General features: G+C 44.5%; 1 non-coding gene and 2 pseudogenes across 1 annotated transcript; 1 reads left to right on the top strand and 2 right to left on the bottom strand.

The window, feature by feature from the left end:
* The first annotated feature begins 254 nt into the window (after positions 1 to 254).
* On the top strand, positions 255 to 3,078 carry LOC114808924 (annotated as a pseudogene).
* A 7,082-nt stretch (positions 3,079 to 10,160) lies between these two features.
* LOC114808925 lies at positions 10,161 to 14,691 on the bottom strand (annotated as a pseudogene).
* Positions 14,692 to 26,209: 11,518 nt separating this feature from the next.
* Positions 26,210 to 26,347, bottom strand: LOC114808930. Its single transcript, XR_003756686.1, has one exon. It is a non-coding gene; the product is annotated as a small nucleolar RNA SNORA7 (small nucleolar RNA).
* Between the last annotated feature and the right edge of the window lie 1,652 nt (positions 26,348 to 27,999).

Below are 27,999 nucleotides of genomic sequence, written 5' to 3' on the forward strand. Positions count from 1 at the left end.
ATCTGCAAAAACACATAATTTCCTAGAAAACCTAACTCAGAATACTTATCCCACCTCAAAAGAGCACTAAATGAGGCATCACCAGTCCTAAATGTCCTTTTACAGAAAGCTTCATTCATGAACTGACATCTGGGCAGTGTGCTGGCAGGTTGTATAGAAAAAAATGAACAGCTGAGAATTTAACACTACTCAGCTCTTCTGAAATTCACTCTGAAGGTACTTTGAGTTCTACAGTTGTAAAAAAAAATCAAGAAATGCTTTGGCATGACATGATTTTCACAGTTTTCTTCATTCAGATTATAACTGGGCTCCTGGTGAATTCCACTTTGCTCATAATATACATCAGCACCCTCATTCCTCAGCCCCATTAGAAGAAATCTCCCTACTACCCTTCCTTTCCAAGCTCCTAGAACGAGTCGTCTACACTCGCTGTCTAGAATTCCTTAACTCCCATTCTCTCTTGGACCCCTTCCAATCTGGCTTCTGTCCCCTCCTCTCTACCGAGACTGCTCTTTCAAAGATCACCCATGACCTCCTTCTTGCCAAATCCGGTGGCTCCTACTCTATCCTAATCCTCCTTGACCGCTCAGCTGCCTTTGACACTGTTGACCATCCCCTTCTCCTCCACACCTTATCTCACCTTGGCTTTACGGACTCCGACCTCTCCTGGTTCTCCTCATCTCTCTGGCCGTTCATTCTCTGTCTCCTTCGCAGGCTCCTCCTCCCCCTCCCATCCTCTAACTGTTGGGGTTCCTCAAGGGTCAATTCTTGGCCCTCTTCTGTTCTCCATCTACACTCACTCACTTGGTAAACTAATTCGCTCTCACGGCTTCAACTATCATCTCTATGCAGATGACACACAGATCTACATCTCTGCCCCGTCCTCTCCCCCTCCCTTCAGGCTCGTATCTCCTCCCGCCTCCAAGACATCTCTACCTGGATGTCTGCCCGCCACCTAAAACTCAACATGATCAAAACTGAGCTCATCTTCCCTCCCAAGCCCTGTCCTTTTCCTGACTTCCCTATCACAGTGGATGGCATGACCATCCATCCCGTCTCTCAAGCCCGCAACCTTGGTGTCATCTTTGACTCGGCTCTCTCATTCATCCCGCACATCCAATCCATCACCAAAACCTGCCGGTCTCACCTTTATAATATTGCCAAGATGCGCCTGTTCCTCTGCACCCAAATGGCTATCTTACTGTTATCTTGCTCTCATAACATCCCGGCTGGATTACTGTGTCAGCCTTCTCTCTGATCTCCCTTCCTCCTGTCTCTCCCCACTCCAGTCTATTCTTCATTCCGCTGCCCGGCTCATCTTCCTGCAGAAACGCAGTGGGCATGTCACTCCCCTTCTTAAAAACCTCCAGTGGTTGCCTATAAACCTCCAAATGAAACAAAAACTTCTCACTCTAGGCTTCAAGGCTCTCCATTACCTTGCCCCCTCCTACCTCTCCTCCCTTCTCTCTTTCTACTGCTCACCCCGCACTCTCTGCTTCTCTGCTGCCCACCTCCTCACCGTCCCCCGTTCTCGCCTATCCTGCCGTCGACCCCTGGGCCACGTCCTCCCGCTGTCCTGGACTGTCCTCCCTCCTCACCTCTGCCAAACGAATTCTCTTCCCCTCTTCAAAACCCTACTCCAAGAGGCCTTCCCAGACTGAGCTTCCCCTTTTCCTTCTGCTCCCCCTCTGTCCCCGCTTCACCTCCCCTCAGCTAAGCCCTCTTTTCCCCCCTTTCCCTCTGCTCCTCCCCCTCTCCCTTCCCCTCATCTCAGCACTGTGCTCATTCACTCAATTGTATATATTTTCATTACCCTATTTATTTTGTTAATGAGATGTACATCACCTTGATTCTATTGATTGCTATTGTTTTCATGAGATGTTCATCTTCTTGATTCTATTTATTCTTTGTCTGTCCATCTCCCCTGATTAGACTGTAAGCCTGTCAATGGGCAGGGACTGTCACTATCTGTTGCCAATTTGTACATTCCAAGCGCTTAGTACAGTGCTTTGCACATAGTAAGCGCTCAATAAATACTATTGAATGAATGAATGAAAGAAGCCCAGAGACCTCGATCTCATGCACCTGACCTCTCTGGCCAACATAGTCACACTCCTCACCCAGTGTCCTCCAGGAATGGTGATGGCCTTTAGTTTGGAGCCATTTATATTTACCTTTGGATGCCAGATCACCTTGTTTATCCAGAGAGTGGCCAGAGCTATGTAAATCTGTACCACCTGTGGGCATTCCAGGCCATCACCATCAGTCCCAACAATTCCTGGTGGAAAAAACTCAAACCCAGAATCTCCAACTACATCCTTCCATCCTTCATTTTCTTCTGGGTCCTCAGTGTTTTGGTGGATATGAATATAAAATTCAGGATAGCAGCCATGAAAAATGTCACTATCAAAGTCAGAGTTCAAAATCTGAAATCTTGATCAAATACATTCCAAGAAACAGATGCAAACATTTTGATGCAATTTTGAACAGTTATAACATTGCAAGATATTTTCTATCTATTCCTCATGAGTTGTGCTAGTGGCTACATGGGGACTATGCTACACCAACTCCATAAACAAGTTCAGCACATTCATCGAGCCAGCTTCTCCTAAATTTTCCCCAGAATAGTCCAGAACCACCAGTACCATCCTGTTCCTTGTCATTTGATTTGTTTGCTTTTGCTGCATCAACAGCGGCATTAATAATAATAACATGATGGCATTTGTTAAGCGCTTACTATGTGCAAAGCACTGTTCTAAGTGCTGGGGAGGATACAAGGTGATCCGGTTGTCCCACGTGGGGCTCACAGTCTTAATCCCCATTTTACAGTTGAGGGAACTGAGGCCCAGAGATTAAGTGATTTGCCCAAAGTCACACAGATGATAAGCGGTGGGGCCAGGATTTGAACCCATGACCTCTTAATCTGACTGTCAGTTTGCTAGGGGAGGGTGTGGGGATGCTCTTTGACTCTTCTACCCTCTGGTGCTGATCTGTAATGATCCTTGTGTCCCTTGGTGTCAGTGGACCCTCAAGAGTTTGAGAAATGCTACTACTCTCTTAGATCCCGGGAATGAATAAGAGGAAACCTTCTCATCCTACTCTGGTCCTGCAATCTAAAGAGAAAGAGTCCAATAAAAGAGAAAGTGGGAAGCAGCAGATATCCACAGGTGTCTGTCACCCATTGTCTTAGCGGGAGAGGGCAACTGAGTGATTATCATTTCACTGGACCTGTCTGGAAGCCAGTTCATCCTGTGTGGCCCAAACACCTGAACATAATCTTCAAAAGACAAATTCTTGATGATACAATTATTAGGCAAATATGTACCCAATGGCAGCAGATATCCAGAACCAATCCATAAAGTTTGAGATAACTATTCTTTCCCAGTAAAATTTAACAATAGCACATATTCCCAATTGTTATCTTTCTGTTATGACTTTCCAAATCCCTGGGATCCAATGCCTAACACTTTCTCCAGCTCTTTAACAGGAGACATAATTGCAAAGACAAAGACAAACAGATACTCAAGCCTTTTCTTCTACATATGACCACATACTAAACAAAGTGACAAAGATTTGTATGCCTTTAGCCACATATGGGCAGGCTATATAGATTCCTATATTGGCACATCTTTCCTGGCTGAAGTATAGATGCACAGGACCTGCATTACTTTAACCTTTAACATCACATATCTTTAATATTTAATACCATCTGAACAAAAATATCAATGGAACCAGCAAAGAAAAAGATTGGACTTCTTAAAAAATATATGAACACTTACCCTTCAATTAACCCATTATAGTTGTTTTAAAATATGGTATTCTATGTGGTTCTAAACCCCCCTACCCCATGAACAGATGTCATTGCCTACCCAAATAAAACCTAAATCCTTCTTTGACCTCTTCATTCCTTTCTGCTATGTACTGACTCCCTCTTTATCCTAATTCAGTCCTCCACTATCTCTTTTCAGATCATTCTTCAATCCTTTTTCTCTTAACTCTTTGCTGGTTTTACAGATAGTATGCAAGTTGTCTATTCCACATTGCTGTCCTTTCCAAATCCATGAGCACATAAACTATATACATCATCTCAAATCCTTAATCCTCTCTTGTGTCTCTAATTCATTGACTAATAAATTGATCCACACAAATTCCCTTCCACTCCCTCAAAAATCCATTTTAATTCTCAATCATACCATCATCTCAAGGCATAACTCAGAATACCAAGGCATACCAGACCCAATTATAGTTACACACTATTCCCTCTCAGCTCTCAATATCAACTCTATCACCAACAGGTTTGGGAATGATAAGATTAGCAGATCCATAATTGCACAATAGAGGACATACATCTTTCATTTATGTATATACAGCATATCCAGTAAGTGTATTAGGCAAGTTTCACCATTTTCAAACACTGATCCTTGGGGACTTCAATATTTATATGGATGTTCCCAATTATCCTCCACTGTCCACCTCCTCTCACTCCTCTACTCCAATGACCTGCTCCTCCATGCCACCTCACGCACTCACCAACTCACACTTACACTTACCACCCTGGGCACCTAGCTGATCTTAACTCCCTGCCCGAATATATATCCCATACCACCACTCTCTTCTCCTTCAGAGCTTTATTAAAGTTACATCTTCTCCAGGAAGCATTCCCCGATTAAGGCCCTCTTTTACCCAGCTCACTCTCCCATCTATGTCATCTCTGCACTTGAATCTCTGACCTTTGGACCCATCTCTGTCCCATCACCAACTCCACCTTACTGATGTACATATCTTTAAATTTTATATTGTAAATTATTTATTTGTATTAATGTCTGCCTCCCCCTCTAGTAATAGACTGTAAATTTACTATGGGCAGGAAACATTTAAGCGAATTCCTTTTCATTGTTTTGTATTCTCCCAAGTGTTTAGTTCAGTGCTCTGCAGACAGTAAGTGTTTAATAAATGCCGCTAACTGATGGATCGATTGATACTGGGTAGATATAAAGATGATAGTCCATTCCAAATTTGATTATATAATAGTAATAATGTTGGTATTTGTTAAGTGCTTACTATGTGCAGAGCACTGTTCTAAGCGCTGGGTTAGATACAGGGTAATCAGGTTGTCCCACGTGAGGCTCACAGTTAATCCCCATTTTACAGATGAGGTAACTGAGGCACAGAGAAGTTAAGTGACTTGCCCACAGTCACACAGCTGACAAGTGGCAGAGCCGGGAGTCGAGCCCATGACCTCTGACTCCGAAGCCCAGGCTCTTTCCAATGAGCCACGCTGCTTCCCCATTATATACCTCTTTAACTAATTTAGCATACCTAAGCATAGTGCTGAACAATTCCTGATATCCTTAAAACAGAGAAATACCCCTACAACAGACATTCCTACTCTGTAAGACCATTTACAAATTATTTCCTTATTAACCCCCTTGCATTATAGTAGTTAAGCAGTTGAGAACTAGCTATCTAAACAGTGAAGTCCATACATCACAATAAAACAGGTTTGCTGTCTTCTTGATGGAGGAACCTCCCTCATACATATTTTTTCTTTATTCTTCTAGAATGATTGCTCAAGCCCCGAATGTTTATATTTATTCATTCATTTTTAATTTGTAATAAGGGCCCGAAAAAAATCACAAGGCTAGTTAGGTTCTCTGAACTCACGCCTCAGATTCCCTCCATCGAGCCAGATTATTTCAAGAATTTCTGAGGGGGGAAGGAGATTAAAAACATCAAGCCACACAGATGATTAGCAGCATGGCCTAGTGAGAAGCAGCATGTCCTAGTGCAGAGAGCACCACCTTGGGAATCAGAAGGAGCTGGGTTCTAATTCCACTTCTGCCATTTGTTTGCTGTGTGATCTTGGGTAAGTCACTTCACTTTTCTGTGCCTCAGTTCCCTCATCGGTAAAATGGGGATTAAGACTCTGAGCCCCATGTGGGACATGGTCTGAGTCTAACCTGATGACCTTGTATCTACCCAAGGGTTTAGAACAGGGCCTGGCACATAATAAGGAATTAAGAAATACCATTGAAAAAGAAAAAAAAAAAGATGAGGGAACCTCCAAGTCCTGTAGACAGTGCTACCTAGCTCCCCATGGAAGAGGAAAGAAATGGTGGCCCTCAAGAACACTGACTGTTGCTATCTTTCCGAGTGAGGTGCAGCATAGAGAACACAGAGACTACAGCTCGGTTCAAGATAGGAGCCTTTAATTCCATTCCCTCCCGGGAGGGATCAAAACATTACCACTGAGCCAGGCACTGAGTGGTCCATGTAATGAGCATGGGCCACTTATATGGGCAGGGTTTTAACCCATCCCCATTTGCATAATCTCTCCCCTGGTTGACCCAGTGAGTTCCCCTTGCCCCTCCTGAAGATAATCCCAAAGGAGTAAACCCTCATTAGTCCCCGTGCTGACAGTCATGTTCCATTGCTTCTTGTTGGCAGTTGAGCAGGGAGTTGGCATCCCTCAGTTTCCAATGGTACACATTCATCAGTCTTAGTCTCTCCACAGTGGTCCATTTATCTCCACCTTGTGGCCCCATCTGTTATTTGGAGTCTTGTGGCCTGAAGGGGAAGTCAGGAGGTACCCCCAAAATATCATGGTGTTGGGGAAGCTCAGAAAACTAGGATCAATGCCAAGCTATGATAGGGGGTGGGTTGCAGGCTGCATTCCAGGACTGAGAGTGGGGGATGTGCGGTGACACCTTGGTGTTGAGGTGTGTGTGGGGAAAGGGGACAGTGTCCCTAGGCCACTGAAGCAGGTCAAACAGCGAAGCCAGGCTCCCAAACTGATGGGGGAGGGGGCACCGTGTGTGGGAATGGAGACAACTGGTGCACACGATGGAGGCACTCCAAAATGCTGCTCATTACTGCAAGGTGATGATGATGATTATGATGATGATGGCATTTGTTAAGTGCTTACTATGTGCCAAGCACTATTCTAAGCGCTGGGGTAGATACAAGGTAATCAGGGTGTCCCACGTAGGGCTCACAGGCTTCATCCCCATTTTACAAATGAGGGAACTGAGGCCCAGAGAGGTGAAGTGACTTGCCCAAAGTCACACAGCTGACAAGTGGCAGAAGTGAGATTAGAATTGACAACCTCTGACTCCAAGCCCGGCCTGAGGGCACGGCAGAGGGTAGGTGTGAAGTGCACTACGGGCCTCAACCTGGATAGTAGGTGCAACAAGGTGGCTTGAATCATCCTTCCCACACTGTGCAGCTCAACCCGGACTGTGGTTAGGAACTAGGGAGGGGAAGAAGCAGCGTGGCTCAGCGGAAAGACCATGGGCTTGGGAGTCAGAGGTCATGGGTTCGAATCCCGGATCTCCAGGTATAGATATAGCTCCGCTCTGCAGATATAGGCTGCAGGCTGTAAAGGCAAGGTACTGTTCCAAGTGGTCAAAGAATTACAGCCCTGCTACATCCAGTCCTTCCTAATAATTGGGGTAATCCAACTAAATCTGTTTTGAAAACAGGAAATTCATTTTCACAGAATGTTCTGATTCTTTTGTCCCTGGGGAGCTAAGAATGGCAGGGTCTGAGATACTAAGCATTGCAAAATTTGCCAAGGACTTCGCTCATTGCTGTTTCTTCTCCCAAAATGGATAAGGGGATGGAGAAGTGGGTTAGTCAGGAAGTCAGTCATCAATGTTTGTAGAGTATCTACTGTTCCCTTGCCTTCGTCAGGCATAACTCCATGTAGTTAGAAAAACTGCTAAACATGAAATAGATAAACGAGTAAGAAAAATATTCAGCTTAACATATGCATTTCAAAAAAATAAATAGCAAATCTAGGAACAGATAACTATGAATATATACACACATACATAAACAGATTTTGGGGGATTTTGTAAATATACACACACATATAGATACATATTTGTATACATATATTCAGATATGTTCAGATATATACAAAGATATACCTATGTATATTTATACACATACACACGTACACTTACCACCTGAAGTAGCCAATGAGATGGCATGGCCAATTCAACATGAGCAAGACTGAGCTCCTCATCTTCCCTCCCAAACCAGGTCCTCTCCCAGACTTCCCTATCACTGTGGATGGCATGACCATCCTTCCCGTCTCTCAGGCCCGCAATCTCGGTGTCATCCTTGACTCGTCTTTCTCGTTCACCCCACACATCCTATCCGTTACCAAGACCTGCCGGTTTCACCTTTACAATATCGCCAAGATCCACCCTTTCCTCTCCACCCAAACAGCTACCTTACTGCTACGGGCTCTCGTTATATCCCGGCTAGACTACTGTGTCAGCCTTCTCTCTGACCTCCCTTCCTCCTCTCTCGCCCCGCTCCAGCCTATTCTTCACTCCGCTGCCCGGCTCATCTTCCTGCAGAAACTATTTGGACATGTCACTCCCCTTCTTAAACAACTCCAGTGGTTGCCTATCAACCTCCACTCCAAACAAAAACTCCTCACTCTAGGCTTCAAGGCTCTCCATCACCTTGCCCCTTCCTACCTCTCCTCCCTTCTCTCTTTCTACCACCCACCCCGCACGCTCCGCTCCTCCGCCGCCCACCTCCTCACCGTCCCTCGGTCTCGCCTATCCTGCCGTCGACCCCCGGGCCACGTCCTCCTGCGGTCCTGGAATGCCCTACCTCCTCACCTCCGCCAAACTGATTCTCTTCCCCTCTTCAAAACCTTACTTAAAACTCATCTCCTCCAAGAGGCCTTCCCCGACTGAGCTCCTCTTCTCCCTCTACTCCCTCTACCACCCCCCCCCCTTCACCTCTCCGCAGCTTAACCCTCTTTTCCCCCCATTTCCCTCTGCTCCTCCCCCTCTCCCTTCCCATCCCCTCAGCACTGTACTCGTCCGCTCAACTGTATATATTTTCATTACCCTATTTATTTTGTTAATGAAATGTACATCGCCTTGATTCTATTTAGTTGCCATTGTTTTTACAAGATGTTCTTCCCCTTGACTCTATTTATTGCCATTGTTCTTGTCTGTCTGTCTCCCCCGATTAGACTGTAAGCCCGTCAAACGGCAGGGACTGTCTCTATCTGTTGCCAACTTGTTCATTCCAAGCGCTTAGTACAGTGCTCTGCACATAGAAAGCGCTCAATAAATACTATTGAATGAATGAATGGCCAAGAATATGGGATTAGAGTTGGGTTGGGGGTTTGGGTCCTGTATCTCACTACTCTGAATATTACAGCAGAGTAGGAGGAGAGGAATCAGCTGTATCATTTTATTGATCACTGTCATTTATTCATTCATTCAATTCTATTTATTAAGAGCTTTTCTGTGGACAAATCAAAGTACTGGGTGATTGGGAGAGTACAACATAACTATAAACAAACACATTCCCTTCCCACAAATGAGCTTTCAATCTAGAGGGAGAGACAGACAGTTAATATAAATTAATAAATTACAGATATGTACATAAGTGCTGCGGGGCTGGGAGGAGGAAGAATAAAGGGAGCAAATCAGGGTGAAGTAAAAAGGAGTAGGAGAAGAGGAAAAGGGGGCTTAGTCAGGGAAAGCCTGTTGGAGGAGATATGGCTTCAATAAGGCTTTGAAAGTAGGGAGACTATCTTTCAGATATGAGGAGAGAGGGTGTTCTAGGCAAGAGGGAGGACATGGGTGAGGGATTGGAGGTGAGGTAGATGATTTTGAGGCACAGTGAGAAGGTTAGCATTAGAGAAGTGAAGTGGGTGGGCTGGGTTGTAGTGGTAAAGTAGTGAGGTGAGATAGGAGGGGGCACGGTGACTGAGTGCCTTAAAGCCAATCATGAGGAGTTTTTGTTTGATGGATGGTGGATGGGCACCAGTGGTAGATGGGCAACCACTGGAGTTTCTTAAGAAGTGGGGAAACATGTCCTGAACGTTTTTGTATAAAAATGATCTGGGCAGCAGTATGAAGTATGGATTGGAGTGGGGAGGGACAGGAGGCTGGGTGGTCAGCATGGAGGCTGTTACAGGATTCAAGGCAGGAAAGGAGTAGTGATTGTGTTAATGTGGTAGCAGTCTGGATGGAGAGGAAAGGGCATTATTTAATGGGCTAGAAGTGATACTATGTTGGCCATATAGATTTAATATTAATATTTAATTAAAATGTACTCATTGGCTCCCTAGATTCCCATCCCCATTCTCTCCTTCAAATTTCTGGCTTCATGATTTCTCCTTATCCCCCCACAAAAGTATCCTGAAGCTCCAACCACCTACAAAGTGTGCCAAACAAACGATTCAAAATTCTGTTTGCATCTGTATTCACTTTGTTTTAAAAATATATCTTTCCCTCCCTTCCCTCTCTCCATCCCTGTTTCTGTAGGATGGGCCTGGGTCAAAGAGGGCTGAGATAAAGTATGCAGCAGATTCGGGAACTAGATGACAGCATACAGAATGGTACGAAGAAGGACCTAACTTGGACACTGGAGATAGCCTTTTCCAGTATGCTCTTGTTCTTCTTTCATTATGAATAAGCAGGAATGGACTAACTGCTGAGAAAGTGAATGACAACACCATGTGACTAGTCACTAGCTGAGGAGAATTTTCTTTCATGTTTAATAAAACACTCAACATGATTGATTGTCTCCCATAGAGGAGAACATAGAGTGTCACCAGGGCAATGACTCTCTTGGCTGCTCTGACCTCTGGCATTGCACTTTGAGATTGGCTGGGTTTGTGGAGATATTGGACCTGCCTGTGGTGCCTGTGAAGAGCAAGCACCATGTAGCCACTGGACACACTCATGAGCCCCACAAACAACATATCCCAGGTAGCCAAAACTGCCACATTTAATATGGTGGTTTCTGTGCTAACAGGGACTACTGAGCAATATTTAAGGTCAAAAATGATTTGTACACTGCTTCTGTTCCTGGGGCCAGTCAAAGATATTGGGGCACTGACATCGATGAGGAGGTTGAAGATCCATAAAATGAAACAGGATGGGAGGATGCACTTGGGTAATTTAGCTTTGAGCCCTGCCCACAGGGAGGTGGTGGGGCTGATCGTGACAGCCTGGAAGACACTCAGGAGGCAGGTGGTGCAGATGGCCAGGCCCCGGGATACTCGATAAAGGTAAATGAGGATTTTACAAGCAATATCATCCAAAAAATTTCTCAGACCCCAAATTGACAAGGCATCTGGGATTCCCCCAGTGAGAAGAATTATGGAGTTAGACAGGGTTAAGTGAGCATTGATCAAATCTGAAGAACTTAACTTGTGTCTGGCAGATGTAATGCTAATGTAAAACAGCAGGAGGAATCCATTCACTGCAGATCTGTAGCAGCATTATAATCCTGAAGGAGATCTCACTGGCATCCATTCATACAGCTTCTCAGGCAAAACTTCAATAAGTTTCTGGGAATTTGTGACTTGGGGAGGGGGAGGGGGGAGAGAGAGAGAGATAAATCTGCAAATCACCTTGAATGCAGATCAAAAAAATACATAATTCACAGTCCTGTTATTCCTTTGTAGGTTTGTCAGAATTCACCATTTTTTTGTCCCAGTTCTACCAAGGAGGGCTAGAAAACATTATATGGGGTCAGCAATGAAAACATCATTGCACTAGCACTGATTCCATTTTAAGTTTTAGGACTGGCCAATGGCTAGGCATGACGGACCGCTGCCCTCCCTGGACTGGGGCTGAGGTGTTCATGGATCCCAGGCTGGGCTTAGTTATCAGATGATTATCATGGCATCACCTTGGTTCTCTCCAAATTTCACTCCCAACCAGTGCTAGACACAAGGCTTAGCTTCAACCATCCATATAGAAAAGGTAAGTCTATAATTGGGTTTGTACCCTTTATTCCTCCCCTGCCTTCACAGCCCTACGACACCTAAGCACATAATTGTAATTTATTTTAAGGTAATAGTGATAATAATGATTGTATTTATTAAGCGCTTACTATGTGCCAGGCATTGTACTAAGCACTGGGGTAGATACAAACAAATCCAGTTGAACACAATCCTGTCCCATGTAGGGCTCATAGACTCACTCCCCATTTTACAGATAACGTAACTGAGGCACAGAGAAGTGAAGTTCCTTGCTGAAGGTCATACAGCAGACAGGTGGTGAAGCCAGGATTCATGTCTGTCACCTCCTCTAACAATACTTAATATAAATTACTGTATTTGTTAAGCACTTACTATAGTCCAGGCACTGTACTAAGCGCTGGGATGGATACAAGCAAATCAGGTTGGACACACTCCCTATCCCATGTGGGGCTCACAATCTCGATCCCCATTTTACAGATAAGGTAACTGAGGCCCAGAGAAGTGAAGTGACTTCATTTCACTTGGCCAAGGCTGCACAGCAGACAAGTAGAGGAGCAGGGATTAGTACCCTTTACCTTCTGACTCCCAGGCTTGTGCTAACAACTGCACCATGCTGCTTCTCTAGACTGTAAGCTCCTTATGGGTAGGGAAAGTGTATACCAACTCTCTTAAACTGTAATCTCCCAAGCATTTATCACAGTTCTCTACAAACACAAGCACTCAAGGAATACAATTGATTAATTGTACCCCAATTTAGTTCAGTTTAGAACAATTTTCAATCACTTCTTTCATGAATTTACTTTGTGCTTAGAGTCTCTCATGGGGCAATCCAAATAAAGGTGTCCCTTAGGCCTTTCAAGGCCAAACACTGAGTACCTTTTACTGACAGTGACATTAGTTCTTTGACACCAGAATCCAGAGTCTGAGGGATCATTTCTTGGATTCTGTAGAAGATGCTGTCTTGATTACTCTGTGAGGATAGGACAGAGCTGGAGAAAAGAGATCTGTCATAGAAATACATTATTATCTCCATGAACAGGGACACAATGATCACTGTCTATTGTCAAATTAAAGTGGGGAGGACAATAGTAAGAGATTAAGGTAGAGGTGTTTGAGGGGCAGGATCAATCAATCAATCAATCATATTTATTGAGTGCTTACTGTAGGCAGAACACGGCACTAAGCATTGCCCTTGTGAGAGGACAATATACCAGAGGTAGTAGACACGTTCCCTGACCACAGGAAGCTTATAGTCTATAGGAGGAGACAGATATTAATATAAAAAAAGAAAATGTGGATAAGTAAATAAGTGCTGTGGGGCTGAGGGAGTTGGTGAATTAAGGATACAAATCTGTGTAAGGGCAGTGAGGATGGGAGTTGGAGAAAAGTAAATGTGGACTTAGTGAGGGAAGACCTCTTGGAGGAAATGTACTTTTAATAAGAAGGCTTTGAAGGTAGGGGGAGTAATAGTTTGATGGATATGAAGGGAGGGGGAGTTCCAGGCCAGAGGTAGGATTTGAATCAGAGATCAAGGGTGATATAGATAAGATCAATGTAAGGTGAGTATGCTCGCATTAGAGGAGGAAAGTGTGACAACTAGATTGTAGTAGGATCAGAGAGGTGAAGGAAGAGAGGGCAAGGTGACTGAATGCTTTGAAGTCAATGGTAAGGAGTTTCTGTTGGATGCAGACGTGAATGGGCAACCCCTAGAGTTTCTTGGGGAGTGGGAAAATATAGACTGAACGGTTTTGCAGAAAAAAATGATCTTGGCAACAGAATGAAGTATGAACTGAAGTCGAGTGAGACAGGAGGCAGAAAAATCAGCAAGGAGGCGGATGTGGTAATCCAGGTGGGATAGGACAAGTTCTTGGATTGCTGTGGTAGCAATTTGGATGGAGAGGAAAGAGTGGATTTTAGTGCTGATGTGAAGGTTGAACCAAAATCGTTTGGTGACAGATTGAATATGAATTATAGTGATGGCTAGAGAATAATGCAAAGGACTTGAGACAGGGAGGAGGGTGGAGTTATCTACAGTGTTAGAAAGGTCATGGAGAGGAGAGGGTTTGGGTGAGAAGATGAGGAGATCTGTTTTGAATATATAAGTTTGAAGTGTCAGCAGGACATCCAAGGAGAGATGGCCTGAACGCAGGAGGAAATATGAGCCTATAGAGAAGGAGAGAGATTAGGGCTGGGGATGTAGATTTGGGAATCATGCATATGGAGATGGTAGTTAAAGCCAAGGGAGCAAATATGCACTTCACGTGAGTGGGTGCCATTGGAAACTGAAGGAGACCCAAAACTGAGCCTTGAAGGACTCCCATAGTTAGGGGTTGTGAAGCAGAGGCACCTGCCAAGGACACTGAGAATGAGCAACCAGAGAGATAGAAGAACCAGGAGTGGACAGTGTCAGTGAAGCCAAGGTTGGTTAAAGTGAGAACAGGAGGGAGTACAGACATGACTGGGGACCCAAATCTCTTTGGTCTTTCCCTAAGACAACCCTGCCAGGTTCTTGAAGCTCTTGTTACTTTGTAAATTTCAGATAGGTTGTAAATTAGGATGGGGAATCATGTGTGCTTATGCTACTGCACTCTCCCAAGCACTTAGTGCTATGTTCTGCACTAAGCATTCAGTAAATATCACCGATTGATTGGTGTCACCACCAAAAGCAGAACAATCTGTAGAAAATGTGGCATACGTGCCATCCCAGCCTGTGTCACTCTCATTGTCCCAGTGTTAATCTCCCTCCCCTGACATACTGAGTCCAACACACAGATTCTGTCTCAAAGTGAAACATTCCCGAATGGATTTCTGACACTAATATCCCATTATCAGAAAGACAATATTTTTACTCACCCATCCAGATTGCTCCTGCTAGTTTGGAGATCAGCTTAATGGCCATTAGTCTTTGGAAGATCAAGGTAGTGGCACTATATAGTAGTTGCTTTCCTAATCTTCTCCTATGGGGATAGATTAGTGTGCATGCACCATTATGTGAATTGCTGATCATTAATCCACTGACATTCCAACTGGGACATTTCTGGGAATGCCCAGACTCCTGCTACTCCTATCCAACAATCTAGGACTATGATCCCAGAGCTTTTCCCCTCAATGAGACAATGTTTATTGACCCAACAGGGTTGCCTCTGGAGAAGCAAGGCAACAATAGCACCACATTCCATAGGCACTGGAGCCTGGTCTGACTCTCTAGTGTGTTTCCAACACTATAACTCTCCAGCTCATTGGGACATGGTGCAATGAGGATATTCTAGCACATCTGAAAATTTCTCCTCCCCTTAACACAAATATAAGCTCTCTCTCTCCCATATGAGTACTTATACTGTGAACCCCATGAGGGAGAGGGGATGGATTCTAACTGATTAATTAGTACCTATCCCAGCTCTCAGAGCAGTGCTGTATATATAGAAATCACTTAAAAATACCATAATGAATAATAAATTAAACTATGCATTGTGGGGCATGTGAGGGAAACCAAACTTGCCTGCTGACGTTTACTGACATGGCAGGTTCCTTCCTCCCTCATACTCTTTTTCAAACCTCCAATTAGTAGATGATAGCTAGGATATAGACAAGGGGCAGCTAGTGACAAGGACAAGCACAGCTCCTAACTCCCAAATGGAGGAACAGAGCCCATGTCAGTTCCCCTAAGAAAGATCCACCTAGGACAGTTGTCCTAGTGACAACACAATTAACTGAGTTTCTTACAGCCTAGAACTGGGTACTCAGAGTGCTCCTTCTGGACTGACCAGAGAGATGACAGTGGAAATTTCTAGTTTCCCGATAGTCATTCACTTTTTGCAAGTATTTATTGAGCACTGACTATTGAGTGCAATACTATGCATTTGGGAGCATGCAATAAAAATAGCTGACATGGCCTTTGATTCTGGGAGAATAAACAAGACAAAGGGGTATACACCAGTGGGAATAGGAGAAATCCCACAAATACAGCTGATACAACTGATAACAGTAAAAGTGACCAATGCTCCCATGGTGGTCATGGCATTTAGCTCTCACTCTCAGGAGGGGGAAGAAGAAACCAGGAGAGAGACTTCTGAGGCATCCTTTAAGAGATAAGTTTAATTAAAAAGCTACAATTCCTTACATGGTTTTAGCATGGAGCCATGCTAGAGGGAAACACTAGGGGAGCCAGGTAGATGGGGAAGGGGGCCCTCAGCAATTTTGGGTTGAGGCCTTGAGTCTTGTTCCTGAGAAAGCAGGACATAGAGACGGCTTGGAGCTAGGACCCTGTCAGCATAAGGGATTATCTTGGGTAGGAGCGAGGGGCCTACCCCCGAGAGGAAGAAATTACACTAAGAAATGGCAAAATCTGAAGAATTTAGAGAGGGTAAGACAGGAACTTGGAATGGTTAAGAACTAGATGAATAGGAGCCTTGAGATGCCTACAGGAAAGTACAGAGCCTGCCTGGGGGAATAGTATTAGAACTTTGGAAAGGCAGTTTGAATGACATTTGGTTTGACTGTTATCTGACTAAGAATACTGGCCATAATACCACCAAACCTTATTGAGTACGCTGATCTAGGTGTCTACTGGAGGAGAAACTCTGGTTTTAGGAGAAGATTCATGGAACTGGGAAGGGAATTCTGCCTCTGTGAGCTTCCTGTAGTCAGCCCCAGGATGGGACAATAAGTCAGACTCCATTGATTTCCTCATCATTGAGGAGATGCCTTGGTTTCAGATGGGGTGGGTGGTAGTGAGGACAATGATAGGGGTGCAGGGAGTTGGAGTGCATTATTAGGGAAAGATCTCCAGATTTGGCTATTATGGGATGGAAAGCACTATAGGACCCAACCAAGGCCAAATCTGAAATCCCTCTATCTGACCACAACCTCCTTACCTGCCTTTTCTCCCACACTCCTCGTCCTCGCAAATCTATACTGTTTTTCCACAGAAACCACTTATATTTTGATTCACACCAATTTTTTCAAGTCATAAGGCCTTTTTTTGGTCTCCATACCCAAACTACCTTCTCTTGGTGGCCAAAACGATACCCTCAGCACTACCCTGTACTAAGCTCTTGGGAGAGTACAATGCAACAGAGTTGGCAGAAACGTTCCCTGCCCACAAGAAGCTTACAATCTAGAAGAGGAGAGAAACACTAATATAAATACCTTTCAATGTATAATTTATAGATATGTGCTGTGGGGTTGAGGATGGTGCGAAAATCAAATGTCCCAAGGTCACAGATCTAAATGCCTAGACAATGCCGAAGGGAAGGAGAGCTGGGGAAAAGAGGCTTTAATCAGGGAAGGTCTCTTGGAGGAAATGTGGTCTTACAATTCAACTCTCAATGCCAAGATCCTCCTTTCAAACTCTTCTTTCTTCTCTGGATATCAGATCTGTGCCCAGGCTGTTCCCACCCTGATAACGTCACTGTTCCCTACCTCCTGCCCCACATATCCTCTTTTTCACTTTGCTGCTCAAGTCCCATGTCTCCAGAAAGCATTTCCTCATTACCTTCCCCTGTTCTTCACCCAGTCTGTTTCCTTTCCTTGTTCTTGCCATGTCTCAATCTGTAGGAATCCATTAGTCCAGGACATTCTTCCTCTCATTCTTTTGTCCATTTACACCAAACTGCAGGATCCTCATGACCTATCTCTGATTCCAGGAAGAGTGAATCAACCCTGCCCATCAGAAGCCCAGGGCCATTCCAGGTGAGTCCTTTCTCCACTGAGTCCCCCTAGTATGGATTGTCTGGGAATAGTAGCTGTTATATACACAAGCATGCATATGTACACACATATCAATTATTTTCTCTGAAACTTCTCCCATTTTTTCAATACAAGATAATTTTGACTAATCTTCAGGTGTTAGCGAGTCTAAGAGGCAGGATGCCTTTGTTCAGTAGAGTTGTGAGCTGCATATATGCATGATTGTGGTTATATTTACCCCAGAAATTTTATTTTGTTGTGTATCAAGGTATTTAACCTATGTTTGTAAATTTCCAGATTATGCTTGTCCATGTTTGGGTCTCTAGAGGCATCTCAGTATGTAGGTATCTTTGTATCTTTGTGTGTCTGGGTATGTGTGAGTGGAGGGTAGGGGCAATTAGTCCATATGGGTCGGTGTATTTAGGTCCCAGTTTTTAAAGTAGATGCAGAAGTCCAGTCCCAACCACGCTTAGCACTTGTGATGTAGCATATTTATTTCCTATTCTCAGCATTTATAATAATAATAATAATAATGTTGGTATTTGTTAAGCACTTACTATGTGCTGAGCACTGTTCTAAGGGCTGAGGAAGATATAGGGTAATCAGGTTGTCCCACGTGAGGCTCACAGTCTTAATCCCCATTTTACAAATGAGGTAACTGAGGCACCACGAAGTGAAGTGACTTACCCAAAGTCACACAGCTGACAGGTGGCGGAGTTGGGATTAGAACCCATGACTTCTGACTCCTAAACTAGTGCTCTTTCCACTGAGCCATGCTGCTTCTCCAACCAGAACACTAACCATACTCCTCTTCATGTCCTGTGCTGCCAGGGTGTTTGCCTGGGCACCTCCGTGCACCATCTCTAAGATTTGGAATAGGGATAGAGGAGGGATAACTTGGTTTGGCTTCCCTGGGCACAAGGGATCTGGGCACAAGGGATCCTTCCTCATGGTTCCAGTGACATCTGACCAGTGGCTTTACTTTTGTCTTTGAATGAGGTTCTTCTATCCTGGGCCTTTCCAGACCGGAACACTTCATCATCACTCCAATTTGGGCTCCTCACAAGGGTCCCTCCAAGGTCTCAGTCTGAAACTTTCTCTGTCCAATCTGGGGCTGATAGACTGTTGCCTAGGGACTCCTCTTTCCAGAGTGAACTAGGCCATACATTCCACCCTAATTTTAGGCATTTCACCCTGGGTTTAGGTTCAATTCAATTTAATGCAATTAGGTCATATTTATTAAAGCATTTACTGTGTGCAGAGCACTGTATTAAGCGCTTGGGAAAATACAATACAACAATAAAGAGTGACAATCCCTGCCCACAGTGAGCTCACAGTCTAGGCAGACTGTGACGGACATCATTACAAATAAACAGATATGAATACAAATAAATTACAGATAAATACATAAGTGCTATGGGGCTGGGAGAGGAGGGAAGTGCAAAGGGAGCAAGTCAGGGCAATACAGAAGGGAGTGGAAGATGAAGAAAAGTGGAGCTTAGCCTGGGAAGGTCTTTTGGAGAAGATGTGCCTTCTGTAAGGCTTTGAAGAGGGGGAGAGTAATTGCCTGGCAGATTTGAGGAGGGACGGTGTTCCAGGCCAGAGGCAGGATGTGGGCCAGGTGGTGGTGGCCAGACAGGTGAGATGGAGGCACAGTAAGAAGGGTAGTACCAGAAGAGTGAAATATGAGGGCTGGGTTGTAGTAGGATAGGAGCAAGGTGAGATAAGAGGGAAGAACAAGGTGATTGAGAGCTATAAAGCCAATGGTGAGGAGTTTTTGTTTGATACGGAAGTGGATAAGCAACCACTGGAGATTTTTGACGGAGGGGTGACATGCCCTAAACGTTGCTATAGAAAGATGATCCAGGCAACAGAGTAAAGTATGGACTGGAGTGGGGAGAGACAGGAGGTTGCGAGGTCAGCAAAGAGGCTGATGCAGTAACCTAGGCGGGTTAGGATGAGTGATTGTATTAATGTGGTAGCAGTATGGATGGAGAGGAAAGGGTAGATTTTGGCGATGTTGTGCAGGTAGGACCAACAGGATTTGGTGACGGATTGCATGTGTGGGTTGAATGAGAGGGGGGAGTCAAAGATAACACCAAGATTATGGGCTTGTGAGATGGGAAGGATGGTGGTGCCATCTACAGTGACGGGAAGGTCCTGTAGAGGAAAGGTTTGAGTGGGAAGATAAGGAGCTCTGTTTTGGACATGTTAAGTTTGAGGTGAGGGAAGAACATTCAAGTAGATATGTCTTAAAGGCATGAGGAGATGCAAGCTTGGAGAGAGGGAGACAGATGAGGGGAGGCATGAGAGCGAATAAGTTCTCCAAGGGAATGAATGTAGGTGGAGAATAGAAGGAGAAGGAGTGTAGATGGAGAATACAGCCATCGGCTCTGAGTATTCACTTCCTGTCCTTCTTTTTAGTAAAGCCCCTAGCCCCCGTGGCCCCTGCATTGTTGCTAACCATTTCACAGGAACAGCAGATAGCATGGAGGTGAGAGGGGGAAAGGGAAGCTGCATAGCCCCGTGGAAACAAAATGGGCCTGGGAGTCAGAGGACCTCTATTCTGCTCTGTTCCCGTCTTAAGCTTTCCCATCCTTCCCAGCAGTATCACTAGAGGAGATCTCCTGCCTCCCCTCAAAAATGACTCCCTCCACCTGCACATCCAACCCCATTCTTTTCAACTTATCAAAACTCATGCCCCCCTTCCTTCTTCTCTCCCAAAAGCCAATTTCAAATGTTTGCTGTCCAAAGGCTTCTTCTGCACTGCTTTCCAACATATCCATTTCTTCCCATTCACCAAAAACCCTTCCTCTACCCCCAGCTCCCTCCACTTATCACCCCATGTTCCTCCTACAAATTATCTCCAAACTCCTTGAGTGAGTTGTCTATACCCGCTGTTTTCAAATTCCTCTTCTCCAATTCTCTCCTAGACCCCCTCCAATCTAGCTTTCATCCCCCTCAATCCACAGAAACTGCCCTCTCAAAGGTCACCAATGATCTCTTTCTTGCCAAATCCATTGGCCTCTACTCCATCCTAATATTACTAGATGTCTTGGCCTCCTTTGACACTGTCGAACACCCCCTTTTCCTGGAAACATAATCCAACCTGGGCTTCATTGACACTGTCCTCTTTTGGTTCTCCTCTTATCCTTCTGGCCATGCATTCTCAGTCTCCTTGGTGGGCTCTTCCTTTGCCTTCCATCCCCTAACTTTGGGTGTCTCTCAAGATTCAGTTCTGGGCCCCCTTCTCTTCTCCAACTACACCCATTCCTTTGGGGAACTCATGACTTCAACTAGCCACCCCTATACAGATGATACCCAAATCTTCATCTCCAGCCCTGTTCTCTCTCCCTCTGTGCAGTCTCACATTTCCTCCTGCCTTCAGAGGACTTAGATGTCCTCCTGTCACCTCAAGCTTAATATGTCCATAACAAAGCTCCTTATCTTCCCACTCAAACCTTGTCCTCTCCTTGACTTTTCTGTCACTGTAGAAGGCACCACCATCCTTCCCGTCTCACAAGCCCATAACCTTGACGTTATCCTCGACTGCTCTCTCTCATTAAACCCCCATATTCTAAATCCTCCACCAAATCCTATTGGTCCCACCTTCATAACCGCTAAAACCTGCTCTTTCCTCTCCAACCAAACTGCTGCAACGTTTTCTCCCCCTTCCCCCTTCACCTCCCCTCAGCTGAGCCCCCTTTCCCTCTGCTCCTTCCCCTCCCCCCTTCCCCTCTCCTCAGCACTGTGCTCATTAGTATATATATTTTTATTACCCTATTCATTTTGTTAATGAGGTGTACATCCCCTTGATTCTATTCACTGTGATAATATTGTCTTGTTTTTGTTTCGTTTTGTTTTGCTCTGCCATCAGTCTCCCCTGATTAGACTGTGAGCCCGTCATTGGGCAGGGATTGTCTCTATCTGTTGCCGAATTGTAAATTCCAAGAGCTTAGTACAATGTTCTGCACATAGTAATCGCTCAATAAATACTATTGAATGAATGAATGAATAATACAATCACTCATCCAAGCCTGCCTGGATTACTGCATCAGTCTCCTGGCTGATCTCCCAGCCTTCTGTCTCTTCCCACTTCAGTCCAAACTACACTCTGCTTCCTGGATCATTTTTATACAAAAACATTCAGGACATGTTTCCCCACTCCTCATGAAACTCTAGTGGTTACCAATCACCTCCACTACAAACAAAAACTCCTCACCATTGCCTTTAATGCATGTAATCCCTTTACCTCCTCCAGCCTCTCCTCTCTTCTCTTCTACTACTACCCAGACTACACACTTTGCTTCTCTAATGCTAACCTTAATAATAATAATGTTGGTATTTGTTAAGCGCTTACTATGTACAGAGCACTGTTCTAAGCGCTGGGGTAGAGACAGGGGAATCAGGTTGTCCCACGTGGGGCTCACAGTCTTAATCCCCATTTTACAGATGAGGGAAGTGAGGCACAGAGAAGTTAAGTGACTTGCCCACAGTCACAAAGCTGACAAGTGGCAGAGCTGGGATTCGAAATCATGAGCCCTGACTCCAAAGCCCATGCTCTTTCCACTGCGCCACGCTGCTTCTCAACCAATCTCACCTTCTCAACCAACCTTCTCACCCCAATCTCATCTATCTCACTGCCGACTCCTCACCCAGGTCCTGCCTCCTCAAATCTGCCAGACAATTACTCTCTCAGCTCTTCAAAGCATTCAAGCCACATCTCTTCCAAGAGGCTGTCCCTAACTAAGCCCCCCTTTCCTCTTCCTCCACTCCATTCTGCATCTCCCTGACTTGCCTTCTTTATTCATCCCCCCTCCCAGATCCACAGCACTTTAGTACATATCTGTAATTTGTTTATTCATATTAATGTCTTGTCTCCACCCGCAGACTGTTAGCTTGTTGTGGACAGGGAATGTATCTGTTTATTGTTGCACTGTACTCTCCCAAGAGCTTAATACAGTCCTAATAAGAACAGTTGAATGAATGAAAGAATGAAAGCTAAATTTGGAGGAGTAAAGAATGCATGGTTGGGTGTGGTAGAATTGCTTGTGATGTTAATGTGGCCCAACAACCTTGTATCCACTGGTCCAGCTAAAGAGGAACACAAAAACGACATTTTGGGGTGTGTTGACTCTCAGAAATGTAATGTTGTTAAAATAATTTCCCCAGTGTGTGGTAGTGCAAAATTTCCTAGTGTAACCATTGAGAGTGATACTGAAATTTTGGCTATGGTGATTTATAATATATTAATTTCTACAAACAAATTGAGATCAGGCTCATTTATGGATTCCTCTCCAATTCTCTTTCTACACCCACTTCTTCAGGGAACTCATCTGCTCCCATGGTATCAAACTACCATCTCTATGCTAACGATTCCCAAATCTACCTCTCCAGCCCTGACCTGTCTTCATCTCTTCAGTCTCATATTTCCTCCTGCCTTCAGAACATCTTTAACTGTATGTCCCACAAATCACATCCAACTCAACATCCTAAATTGAATTCCTCATTTTCTTATCCAAATGGTGATCTTTGCCCAGACCTACCCAATCCTTCAAATACCACCACCCTTCCTGTCTCTCAAGCTCTCAACCTTGGCATTATTCTTGACTCAGCTCTCTCCTTCAACCTGCTTATTCAGTCACTAAAACCTGTCAAAACTATCTCCACAACATCTCCAGAATTTGCTACTTCCTTGTGATACAAACTGCTTCCATACTGTTTCGAACATCGACGGATCCTATCTCTACTATTACATCAGTTTCCTTGCTGTTCTCCCTGCCTCCAGCTTCTCTCCTCTCCAGTCCATACTTCACTCCGCTTCTGGCATAATCTTTTAAAATAATTGTTGGGTACATGTCTTCCCACTTCTTCCATCCAATTCTCTCAAGTCTTCATGTCCCATTTAGCCTCTGTACCCAGACTGTCTTCCCTTGATGATTGAATTGACACCCTTAACACCACCCTCCCTACTGAACTTAATGCCCTTGTTCCCCTATGCCTTCATCAAACTTGTACCAATAACCCACAGGCCTGGATCACCTCCACAGCCTGCTTCCTTTACTCCTGTGCATGAGCCACAGAGTGCTGCTGGCAGAAATCTAAATGTCAGGTCTACCTCATCCTTGCCTGCTTAAACTCTGCCCTCTCCTCTGCCCAGCAAAATTATTTATCTATCCTTATTGACACCCATGCCCATTGCCCTCACCAATTGTTCCAAATGTTAAACTCCTTCCTCAAACCCCCTGTCCCCCGCCTCTCCCATCCATTGCTCCTAATGACCTGGCTACCTACTTGACTGAAAAAAATTGATCCTATCAGATGTGACCTCCCTAAAATCTCTCCTGCTCCTTTACAACCCCTCCCGCCTTCTGCTCCTTCTTCAACTTTAATACTTCCCAACCGTTTCTCAAGAGGAGATATTCCACCATCTCTCAAAATCCATACTCCTCCTATGCATCTGACCCCATCCCTTTGCACTTCACCAAACACTTGTCCCCTCCCTTCTTCCCTCCCTTACCTCCATTTTCAACTGTTCATTTTCCACTGACTTCTTCCCTACTTCTTTAAAAACATGCTCATGTCTTCCTTATCCTAAAATACAACCCTCCCTTGACCACACTGTTCTTTCCAGTTATAGCCCCATCTCTCTCTCACCATTCCTCTCCAAATTCCTTCAGCAAGTTGTCTACACCTGCTGTCTCAAGTTACTCTCCTCCAATTCTCTCCTTCACCCCTTCAAATCTGGCTTCCATACTCCTAGACCTCTCGGCTGTCTTCAATACTGTTGACCACTCCTTTCTCCTGGAAATATAATTGAACCTTGGCTTCAATGACACTGTCTTCTCCTGCTTTTCCTCTTATCTTTCATTCATCCTCAGTTTCCTCCATGGGCTCATTCTCTACCTCCCAGCCCTTAACTGTGGGTTTGCCCATGTCCTGCCTCTGGCCTGGAACACCCTCCCTCTTCATGTCCTACTGTGAGCTCCCCCTTTAGACTGTGAGCCCATTGTTTGACAGGGATTGTCTCTATCTGTTGCCAAATTGTACATTTCAAGAACTTAGTACAGTGCTGGGCACATATTAAGCATTCAATAAATACGATTGAATGAATGAATCCGAGAGACAAGTACTCTCCCCAAAAGCCATATTGAAGGCACAACTTCTCCAAGAGGCCTTCCTTGACTAAGCTCTCATTTCTGCTTTTCCCACTCCCTTCTGCATCACTCTGACTTTCTCCCTTTATTCACATCCACTCTGCCCCAGCCACACAGCATTTATATACATGATTTATTTATTTATAGTAATACCTATCTTCCCCTCTGGAGTCTAAGTTCACTGTAGGCAGAGAACATTTCTGATACTTTATTGTGTTGTACTCTACCAAATGCTTTGTAAAGTGCCCTGCGCAAAGTAAATGCTCAACAGATACAGTTGACTGATTGAGTGTTTCTCTTCCAATAGTTGTCCATCCATCTCTGCATGAAGAAGAAATTCTTCTCCTTTAGATTCAAGAAACTTGGTAAGCTCTCACCCCCTTACATATTTCATGAGAGAAGCAGTGTGGCTTAGTGGAAAGAGCACGGGCTTGGGAGTCAGAGGTCATGGGTTCTAATCCCGACTCTGCCACTTAACAGATATGTGACTTTGGGCAAGTCACTTAACTTCTCTGTGCCTCAGTTACTAGAATGGGGATTAAGACTGTGAGCCCCACATGGGATAACCTGATTACCTTGTATCTACCCCAATGCTTAGAACAGTTCTTCATACTTAGTAAGTGCTTAACAAATACCATTATTATTATTATTATTGTCTCTTTTCCCACTACAACCCAGTAGGCAAACTTTGGTCATCTAATACAAACCTACTACTCACAATCCTTAGTCTTGTCTCACCTGCCACCGACCCATTCCTCACATCCTCCCTCCTGCCTGGAAATCTGTCCCCTTACATATCTGACAGACCATCACTCTTCCCAGCTTTGAAGATATGTCCCCTAGGAAGCCTTCCCAAACTACACTCTCATCTCCCTATTTTCCCTCCCTACTGCATTTTCCAATAACTTAGCCTCATCACCCAAGCACAAAGATATTCAAACCTATTCCCACTCCCTCAGAACTTACGTGCATATCCTTATATTCAGCTGCTTCCTCTGCCTGGAATTTGTGTCTATGCCTGTCTCCCCCATTAGACTGTAAGCTCCTTGAGGGCAGGAATCATGTTTACCAAATGTATTGTACCTACCTACCATGCTCTGCCCCAAGCATACACTCATAAATTCTGTTGATTGATTAATTGATTGGAAACACTTTTTTATGAAAGGGTTTATGGTTATGTTTATGGGAAGTTAGTCAAAATAACAAAATTCAATCGATTCTATTTGTTTAGTGCTAACTGTATGCAGAACTTTGTGCTAAGCACTTTGGGAAAGTACAATACAACCAAGCTGTATTCAGTGATAGTACTTTCATTTCATAGCCAACAATATATCCGGATTCCTGAGTGAAGTTTGTCAAATTCTCTCTGGTTTTAGGAGGACTGTCTTATCTTATGCTGTCGAGTCATCTCCAACCCACAGAGATACCATGGACACATCTCTCCCAGAACACCCACCTCCATCTGCAATCGTTCTGGCAGTGCATCCTTAGAGTTTTTCTTGGTAAACATATGGAAGTGGTTAACCACTGCCTCCTTTCATGCAGTAAATTTGCGTCTCTGCCCTTGACTCTTTCCCATGTCACTGTTGCCTAGCATAGGTGAGTTTTGACTTGTAACAGATTGCCTTCCACTTGATAGCCACTGCACAAGTTAGGAATGGAATGGATATGTCTCTGCTTGACTCTCCCTCCCATAGTCAAGACTGGTAGAGTACTGGAAACTCTCCAGGTGCGACTCTGAGAGATCTTTAGGAGGATTACTACTACTACTAGTAAAATTTGTTAAGCACTCACTATATGTCAGACACTGTACTAAACACTGGGGTGGGTTTAAGCAAATCGAGGTGGACACAGTCCCTGTCCCATTTGGGACTAATAGTCTCATTCTCTATTTTACAGATGAGGTAAATGAGGCACAGAGAAGTTAAATGAGTTGCCCAAGATCACACAGCAGACAAGTGGCAAAGGCAGTATTTGAACCCATGACTTTCTGAGTCCCAGGTCCATGCTCTATCCATTACACTATGCTTCTTCTAGAGTACTCTGAGTCCACATTACTGAAATGTCACTGTTGAGTAATTCATGATCAACTTATATTTGCCTCTCAAGGGTATAATTATCAACATACAGAAGCTGATAATGCTCAGAGCTGGTTTAATGTAAAAGTTATCCAGTGGATCAAAAACATTTTCTGACACCAGCTTCCAGGTTCGAATCTCCCATTCGGGCCTGGTGGTATAGAATAGGTGGTATAGCCCAAGCTCATGAAAACCTTTCTAGTACAGCCAGATTTAGTTATTCACTGAGTGCAGATTGCAGTTCTGATGTCCTCCCATCACCTCAAATTTAACATGTTCGAAACAGAGCTTCTTATCTTCCCTCCCAAACCCTGTCCACTCCTGAACATTCCAGTCACTGCAGACGACAGAACCATCCTTTCTGTCCCACAAGCCCATAAACCTGGTGTCATCCTTGACTCCGCTCTTTCATTCAACCCACATATTCAATCCATCACCAAATACTGTCCATTTCACCTTCACAACATAACCAAGATCCGCCCTTTTCTTCCCATCCAAACCTCCACCTTGTTAGTATAATCACTCATCCTATCCCTCCCATATTACTACATCAGCCTCCTTGCTGACCTCCCAACCTCCTGCCTCTTCCCACCCAGTCCATAGTTCACTCCAGTGCCCTGAATATCTTTCTACAGAAACGTTCAGGGCATTTCACCCCCTCCTCAAAAATCTCCAGTCGTTGCCTATCCACCTCAGTATCAAGAAAAAACTCCTCACCATTAGCTTTAAAGCTCTCCATCACCTTGGCCCCTCTTAACCTCACCTCCCTTCTATCCTTCTACAACCCAGCCCAGATACTTTGCTCCTCAGGTGCTAACCTTCTGACTGTGCCACAGTCTTGCCTGCCTCACTGTCACCCCTGGATCACACCCTACCTCTGGCCTGGAATGTCCTCCCTCCTCAAATCCACCAGACAATTACTCTCACCCACTTCAAAGCCTACTGAAGCCACATCTCCTCCAAGAGGTCTTCTTAGACCAAGCCCCATTTTCCTCATCTTCCACTCCCTTCTGCATCACCCTGACTTGTTCCTTTTGTTCTTCCTCCCTATCTCAGCCCCAAAGCACACACACACACACATATATATATATATATATATATATGTAAATATATATCTGTGATTTCATTTATTTATATTGATGTGTCTTGTATTAATGGCTGTCTCCCCTCCGCCCCCTTTCTAGACTGTCGAATCGTAATGGGTGAGGATTGTCTCTCTTTATTACTGTATTGTACTTTCCCAAGTGCTTAGTACAGTGCTCTGCTCACAGTAAGTGCTCAATAAATACGAATGAATGAATGAATGAATGAATGAATGAAT

Source organism: Ornithorhynchus anatinus, unplaced genomic scaffold, assembly GCF_004115215.2.
Source record: "Ornithorhynchus anatinus isolate Pmale09 unplaced genomic scaffold, mOrnAna1.pri.v4 scaffold_561_arrow_ctg1, whole genome shotgun sequence".
NCBI lineage: Eukaryota > Metazoa > Chordata > Mammalia > Monotremata > Ornithorhynchidae > Ornithorhynchus > Ornithorhynchus anatinus.